The following is a 9,189-nucleotide window of genomic DNA, read 5'->3' as shown; positions in this document are numbered from 1 at the left end:
AGAGGCTCTTTAGTTCTTCTTCACTTTCTTCCATAAGGATGGTACCATCTGCATATCTGAGGTTATAGAATAATTTGTCCAAAATATATAGTGATAGTATAGGATTATGCCCCAAAAGGACCAAACAAGTATCAATAACTATATGGATATAAATTAAAGATTGAATATAAAGAAATAGATGAGGAGAAGAGGCAAATCTTCCCTACAAAAAAATTCCACGTAACACATGTAGATACCCCTAGAGGATTTTGCTTCCTTCTTAGCGTGCAGGCTGGACTTAGTGACTCATTCATTTCAAAGAATAAAGTATGGAAAGGTAAAAGTAGCGACCTTACAATGCAGAAACCTGGTAACACCTTTGTAACCATGTGATCAAGGTGAATATCACCAGGGATGATTCATGTTGATGTCATGTATCACCTGACATGATACTATGAGAAGGGGGAGACACCTCTGTGGTATTCTCTCAAAAACCCATTACCAAAATCTAAACAAGAGAAAACACCAGACAGACAACAATGAGGGACATGCTACAAAATGCCTGACTAGTGCTCTTCAAAACTCTCAAGACTGAAAAACTAGGAAAGACTACAAACTGCAACATACTGTGGAAGACTACCGGCACATAAGGAGACAGTGTCATCTGTTATCCAGGACTTGAGCAGGGAAGTGAAAAAGGATGTGGGTGGCAAGACTGAGTAACAATGAATAAAGTTCATAGTTTAGCTCATAAGTACCAGTATTAATTTCACAGTTTTGACAAACGTACCACAGTTAAGTGCCATGTACTTCCCTTGTATTTATGTACTTTCCTTGGGGAAACTGGATGAAAAGTATAGAGGAACTCTATACTAAATTTCAAAAATTAAAGTTCATTTAAAAAGTTAGAGTGTAAAACCAAAATTGTAAAAAAGCCCTTTTTATGGATAAACAAAATAAAGCAAAGGAGTCCAGGGCAGGTAGAATTGGTGACGTGTATCAAGTAACTGAAGAAGAATGGCTGCAGTTAATTTGTGAACCCATGATCAGCCTTTATTTCTCTCACAGATACGCCCAAAAGATGAAAATAAAATACAGTTGACTATTTATCTCCTAAGGATCTTGAGAGCTCTGCAGAAACTCTGTGGAATGTCTCAGACATGAACAGCAAAGGGGAAGCATTTTAGAATGGTGGCCTAGGCTAGGTATATCTCGTCCACAGCATGCAGGAGTAACACTGCTGTGCTTAACCTATTCTGAATTTGTTGAACTTCTTAAATGCACATATTTTCCTCAAATCTGAGGAGCTTTCAGCCATTAAATTTCTCTTCCTTCCTTCCTCCCTCCCTCCTCCCCTTCCTCTTCTCTCTAGGATTAGCATTATGTGTTTAATGTAATATGGTTAATGGTTTCCCCAGTGTCCTTTAGAATTCATTGATTTTTCTGCATTCTTTTATGTCTATCAATTGGACAATCTGTATTGATCTATCAGTTGATCTATAGACTCTTCCTTTTACAAGCTCACATTTGCGGTGGAAATTCTCTAGTGAATTATCCATACCAGTTATTGCATTGTACTTATTTACTCCAGATAGTCCTACTAGTTTATGTGTATTTATTCATATTTATCAATTTTCTGAGTCATATAATTGTATTTTAATTCTTCAGTTTTTAAGCATATTTATAATATCTGCTTTGAAGTCCTTTTCTACTAAGTTCAACATGTTAGCCCCCTCACAGGACATGTTTATTGACCGACTTTTTTCCTATGTGTGAGAGTCTGATGTGACTGAGAGAATGCATGTGTGCACACATACCATGCACACACACGTGCACACACACACACAAACACACAAGGCATACTTTCCTATTTCTTTGCATGCATTCTTAAAAACATGGCATTTTAGATAGCCTATTGTACTGACTTTAGATTCTTTTGCTGCCTTGTGGGTGGTTGTAGTTGATGGATTTTTGTTTGTCTGTTTAGTGACTTCACTGGACTAATTCTGTAAGGTCTGTTTCTCCTTCAATGTATGTATGATTGTTGTTATCTTGTTGCCCAGAGCTCGAAATTCCATTCCTACATCCTCATCGCTTCCCTACAATAACAAAATGGCATTTCTCCCATCTCAACTAGAGTATGGGGAGATTTATAGAAATGATGGTACAAGAGAAAGGGATTCACTAAAATCTGCATTTGATGTCCTTAGGAAATGTATGTATGAAAATGGCCAGAATCAACACAGAAGAAGGTTTGAGAAGTGAATTACAATACAGAAACCAAACAGGTTTCAAATTGTTCTCTGGGAGCACACAAGTGAGGCAGACAAGAACCACACTGCAAAGGCTTTGAAAGCTAAATTCATAGCTGAGCCACAGTGCCTAAAAGTAGGCCAGAATGTGTGCTCCAAACAGGTTGGTCACTTACTACGTGGAAGATTTTCAAAGGAACCGTGTCCAAACAAAAAAAAACAAACTCATAGAAAGAGAAACCAGATTTATGGTTACCAGAGATAGGTGTTGGAGGAAGGGGGAATTGGAAGAAGGCTGTCAAAAGCACAGACTTCCAGTTATAAGACAAACACCTGAGATATGATGTACAATATGAGCAAGTATGATTACCACTATTAAATACAGTGTTTATATATGTTTTATATTAAGGTGGTTGCAAGAGTAAACCTTAAGAATTCTCATCACAAGGAAAATTTTTTTTCTATTTCTTTAATTTTGTCTATATGAAATCATGGATGTTCACTAACGCTATTGTGGTAATCCCTTCATGATGCATGTAAGTCAAATCATCATGCTATAACTCTTAAACTTATACTGTGCATGTGTGCTAAGTCACTTCAGTCATGTCTGACTCTTTGCGACCCTATGGACTGTATCCCACTGGGCTCCTCTGTCCATGGGATTCTCCAGGCAAGAATACTGGAGTGGGTTGCCATGCCCTCCTCCAGGGGATCTTCCTGACCTAGGGATTGAACCCTCATCTCAGGCATCTCCTCCACTGGCAGGCAGATCCTTTACCACTAGCACCACCTGGGAAGCCTTATACTGTGCTATGCATCAATCATATCTCAATACAATTGGAAGGAAAAAATAAAGCAAATTCAGCGCAGTAAAATAAATAAAACCATGTCATGTAATATTCAACACGTCCACGACACAGTCTAAAATAGCATAGCGCAGCAGTGGACATATGTATACCTATGGCTTATTCATGTTGATGTATGGCAGAAACCAACACAATATTGGAAAGCAATTATCCTTCAATTTAAAGTAAATATATTAAAAATAAGTAAATAAATAAACTAACACAGTCATAATTTCTCTTGATGACCCATAGTGTGCCTTGTTGCTGCTCCCAGCTAGAAATCTTCCCCAGAAATTCCTGCTGCATATATTCAGTCTTAATTCCTTATGATTCAGAAAGGTTCGTGGGAACAGAGGTCATAGCCTGGAGCCACCTTTGTGTGTGCAGATACCCACAGAAAAGAACACACTGTGGTTTCCAGGTAGTCTGTTCCAGAGGCCCAGGGCACCTTGGGGCAGGTTTAGAAGGGACATGGCTGGTCAGTCCTGGGAGGCTCATTAAGAATAATGTGCAGGGAGGGGGACCTTTGGTCCTGGGAAGATGGGTGGGGTACACTTTTGAGGAACTCCAAGGGTTAGCGGTAGGAGTCTGGACAACAGTCGACTTACCCTAGATGAGGAACTAGAGTAAGTGCCTCCTGAGAAGTTCACTTCTCCTGCAATGTCCACTTTTGGATGTAAACAGTTAGTCTGCTTAAAAGTCACACAAATGAACTCAAATAGTCTTTTAGTTGTCTTGATCACCTGTAATTAAAAAAAACAACAGGAGTGCGGCATGGACTTGAAGAGTATGGAATGTTTTAGATGGCTCGAGGTGCTATAATGAAACAGCACAGACTGGGTGATTTAAACAGCAAGCATTTATTTCTCACAGTGCTGCAGCCTGGGAAGTCCAAAATCAAGGTAATGACTGATTTGGTTTCTGGTGAGGACCCACTGCCTTTCTTTCTGTATTTTCACATGGTGGAGAGAAAGCACACTCTCTGGTGTTCTCTTATGAGGCCACTAATTCCATCAGGAAGACCCATCCTTACGGCTGTCTAAACCTAATTACCTCCCAAAGGCCCCCATCTCCAAATACCATCACGTTGGCAGTTAAGGCTTCAACAGACGGATTTGGCTCTATGTTGTAATTCAATCGATAGCAGATGGGCAGAATAATGCCCCCCGCAAAGATGCCCATGTCCTAATCCCCAGAATCTGTGAATATGTTACCTTACTTAGCAGAAGGGGGTGGCTTTGTTGGTGTGATTAAATTTAATGACACAGAGTTGGGGAGGTTCTTCTGGATTATCTTGGTGGGCCCACTTTAATTGTGTGGATCTTGAAGAGTAGAGAACCTTTTCTGGTTCTCAGTCAGAAAAGTCAATGTGGCTACAAAGTAGTAGTCAGGGAGATGAAACACTGCCGGCTGTGGAGCTGAAGGCAGGAGATCATGACACAACGATTATAGGAAGATCATAGAAGCTAGAAAAAAACAAGAAATCAGTTTCTCCTCCAGAGCCTCCAGAAAAGAACACATTGCCAATGAGATCTTGATTTGTAGCCTGATGAATGAGCTCCATGTTGGATTTCTAACCTACAGAACTGTAATAAGACAACTCTGTATTGTTTTAAGCCACAAAAGTTGTGGTAAGTTGTTAAAGCAGGAACAGGTAATTGATACAAGGGAATTTGTGGGAGCCCAGAGTCTTACTATCTCAAGAGAATTTGTTCTGCTCCAGGAATTCAAATTCACCCAAACCCATTCACTCAGAGCTGTTTTTAAAGTCCTTATATTTGGTGGGGACATGAAGGTGGGAAAAGTTCATTTGTTTAAATGTTGATTTCACGAACCATCCAATTTCATGGACGGGAACACAGATCTCAACTACTGATGGAGCCACACATTAGGTCTTGGCAAGGCCCTGGCTAGATCTTGTGGAGGTCACACAAAGATCTAAGGTCAGTTATGAAATTCTAAGGTCTTCCACTGGGCCAATTATCTGCAACATTAATGGCTTCATCTTCATCCTAGAATGCCCAAGAGCTGTCAGGCCCTCATCAGAAGGTCAGGCACAAGTCAAGGCTTCATGACTCCTACCCCAAACTACAGGGTTGGCCACATCCAAGCCATTAGCAAGGCCAGTCCATGCCTCGTCATGGGATGGGGAGAGAAGCAGGTTTCCTCTTATCTAAGTCTCTGAGGCCCTGACTAATTCATCTGATCTGCACTATGGCTTGCTGACTTCCTAAAAGGCTCAGGTCTCCCTGACCCTGAAGACCCTATGTGCAGGAGTCACAGGAGAACACAAGTCAAGCAAAGAAACATGTAGGTTGAATCAAGGACTTAGTGAGAGGGCAATTAGGGATCAGAAAGCAGTTACCATGTCTTCATTAATTCTGGATACACACTGGTCGTAACCAGACCATTAGCTTCTTTCCAGGCCTAGGAAGGATAAGGAACAAGCAAGCATTTGGCTGGAGAACACAAGCAGGTCAGGCACTGGTGGTCCTGTTCTCCTCCAGGGCTCTCCTCTTGGACTGTGACCCCAGGTCATTACCATTCCCCAAGTCCTTCTCTGTACACAGCAGGGTGATCACTCTCTTCAGAATTAAATCCATTTGATCAGGCACACCCCTGGGCCTCTCAAAGTCCCCAGGGTGTTTTGGAGGAGACAGGAATTGCCAGTCTGGACCCCGACTAGCTCCTCTAGTCTGCCAGTATTACTCCTCAACTCCCAATGTGAGCGCTCCCTGTTTTGAGCACTGTGGGCCCCCCAGAGGCACTCTGAGAACAGGAAACAAGGAAGAGGGAAACTGGGCCACTCAGAGGAAAGCCAGAATCGAGACAGGAGGACGAAACGGGCGGCACAGGGCATTCTCCCCACGCGTCATGCCCTTCTCTACAGACCTGTCCGTTACTCCATGAGCCATAGCCCTGCCCCTGACCTGGATGGGGAGCCAGGCTTACAGGCCCATCGGAGAAAAAAGGTCAAGCTGCCAAATGCATCCATGAGGCACAACCCTCCTCTTCACACACTCACATTCCAAGGCCATCTCTGGTACGTGGCTAAGACCCTGTGGGATTTACCGGTCAAACATAACACTCAACACTCTGAACAGGCTAGACGTTCCCCCTGTCTCCCTCTTCTAGATGACTCCTGGGTTGCACAGTCTTTGAGAGAGGTTCACAAGATGTAAGAAGTCTTCCTACCCCAGAGTATTCTGCATCTGGCAACTTCTCTAGCTTGAGGTTTTATAAAGGTAGAGATAGAAACTGTATTTGAGACTGAGGGAAAAACAGGGCCAGGAGTGTGACTTGTGGGTGAGGAAGAATTCAAACAGCAAAGTAAGCGGTTTGAAGAGGGGGAGGGGAGATGACAATTGGGGTATTTATTTACTCTATCATACTGATTTGTGAACATTGTAAGCATACAACTCCATGAACTAACAAAACAAGTGCCCAAATTCAGATAGGAATTCATGTGCTTGATGAGCTTTGAGGAGGAGTGATGGGATTAGCAAGAATCTGTCTGGGATGACTGGAGAGCCTGGGAGTCCTAAGGTGTCTGGGAGTGTTGATGAGCTTGAGGAGTCATATGAGTGAGTGTGAGAGTGTGTGTGTGTGTTAGTTACTCAGTCGTGTAAGACTCGGAAACCCCATGGACTCTAGTCTGCTAGGCTCCTCTGTCCATGGAATTCTCCAGGCAAGAATACTAGAGCGGGTTGCCATTCCCCTTTTCAGGGGATCTTCCTGACCCAGGCATCAAACCCAGATCTGCTGCACTGCAGGCAGATTTTTAACCATCTGAGCCAGCATGGAAGCCCTTATGAGCCTAGAGATGAGGATAACTCACTAGTCGGGTGAGATGGAGTGGCATGCAGGAGGCTCTTGCTTTGTAGTTTCATTGACAGTGACCAGGTAGAGAGGGCAGCAGGAGCTGGTCATGGATAAGTGACTGAACTTGATGTTTTCAGACAAATGGAGCTTCTTCACGGGACAAGAATTCAGGGAAGCAGCAACCCGTGTCTGTTTTGGAAATCAGTCTGTGGAGTTCAAAAGACAACAAAGTCTCTGTCTTCTCTCCATTACAGGAGTCTACCCCAAACAGAGAAACGAAGTGAATCAAATATTTGAGATGAGGAAACGGAGTCTTGGTTCTTGGTGAAGCCACAGAGCAGAGAGATGGAGATAGGATGAGAGTGAGGTGGAAGGGAACAGGGAGAAAAAACAGAGAACAGATCACAGAGAGAAGAGCAGTGGGGTCAGAAAGCAGAGTGGGAACAGGAACAGGCGTTGAGGAGGAGGAAGGCGCACAGGGTCAGGGAGTGAGGGCAGGATAGAGAGAACACGGAGAACCAGCAGGGAACATGGAGGGAAAGCAAGCCACAGTCCTGGAGCCACAGGGTCAGCTTTGGGGGCTGCTCGAGGTGCAGTTTGATCCTCCCTGCAGTCTACTAGGAAGGCTGGTTTTGCTCAAAAAGCAGCGCCATCCAGGAATCCACATGGCAAGAAAACTGGAGTGGGTAGCCATTTCCTCCTCCAGGGGTCTCCCCACCCCTCCCACCCCCCCAGGGATTGAACCCAGGTCTCCTGCAGGCAGGTTCTTTACCATTTGAGCCACCACCGGAGCCCAAATACAAAGATTCAGATAACTTGCTATACCTATAACTTTGGGGAAACACACGGCACACTAGAGCCAGAACGAGTCCAGATGCCTCTATAAAAGGACACATTGTAATTCATAGAAGCCAGTTCTAGAAGCTCAGAGGATGCTCAGGCAGGTAAAGAATCCCCTAGGACTCCTTGTTCTGCAGCTCAGGGTCCTGGGGACAACACAGAGGGCATTAGACCTTACATGGGAGATTCGGTGTGACCAGACCCATGTACGGGACCCAACTAGAGAGAGTCGTGCAGGACAAGGAGATCGGCATGGGTCCCGAAACCCACGTGAGGAAATATTTGCTTGGGGCTCTGGCCTCATGGCTGTTGTCACAATCAACGATGCAGCTAATTAGAAGATAGTAAATGTCCTCCCAAAGCTTTTGATCATCTAGGAGAAGAAAAGGCATGAAATGGGACAGAGCGGCTTCTGTGGGAAGAGAGGGGTCTTGCTGTTTCAACAGAACCAGGAGACTGGGGTGAATGGGGGGGATAGAGGGTTGTGGGGCTGCAAGTAGGAGGAAACACTGAAGGATATATCTTTTTAATGCAGAACTCACGAAGTGTGTTTTATCGGTGACCTTGCTGGCATCGCCACCAACACTGTATCATTATTATGTGGATGACGCACAGATCCTAGAGGCTTTTAACAAGTTTCCACAAGCCACAGTATCCAAGAGAATGGAGCCAGATCCTAGAATGAAATCTATGGTGTTTACCTCCTGACTGAAGAGTCTGGCTGGACGTTTATCTCCCAGCTTTAGGTCAGGTGACCGATTTTGCATCACACACCCAGCCCTTACCTCAGGTTTCCAGCTTTATTTCAGATGCCCCCAGCTTTACTGCACGTTCCTATCTTTGTTTCACACCCTCAGGCTGAACAGCCACGTGCCGGGCTTTATGGAACACACCTGGGACTGTTAGGGGAGGCACACTGACTGAAACCGCCCACCCTGGCCAGGCACCATAGTAACCATTTGCATGAGTTGTTTTACAATAGGAGGTCCTGCTAAGGAACATGGAAATAATAAGCCACCACCAACCGGAAGAGTTCGGGAAAGGTCAAAAGGAGACACCACATGTCCGACCACCTCCCAGAAGCCTTCTGTCTGGCATCCATCTTGGCTGAATAAGGCGAGCACCACCAGGAAGGACTCTGAGTCAGAATGATTGGCTAAGGACAACCCGGAAACTAATCCCATCACCATAAAACCTGAGACTGCGAGTCACATGCCAGAGCTGTTCTCCTAGGTTCCCTTACCCTCCTACTCTCCACCCGGGTGCCCTTTCCCAATAAAATCTCTTGCTTTGTGAGCACATGTGTTTCCTCGGACAATTCACTTCTGAGTGTTAGACAAGAGCCCAATTTTGGGCCCTGGAAAGGGTCCCCCTTCCTGCAACAGAACTATGATGGTCCCAAAGCTTTTTATCTCAGTTTCCTGGCATTTACCTCAGGTAGACCCGCTTTA

The sequence above is a fragment of the Giraffa tippelskirchi genome, chromosome 7 (assembly GCF_054371585.1).
Source record: "Giraffa tippelskirchi isolate mGirTip1 chromosome 7, T2T-mGirTip1v1.2.pri, whole genome shotgun sequence".
In the NCBI taxonomy this organism is placed as follows: domain Eukaryota; kingdom Metazoa; phylum Chordata; class Mammalia; order Artiodactyla; family Giraffidae; genus Giraffa; species Giraffa tippelskirchi.
Note: the sequence above shows the minus strand (reverse complement) of the source record.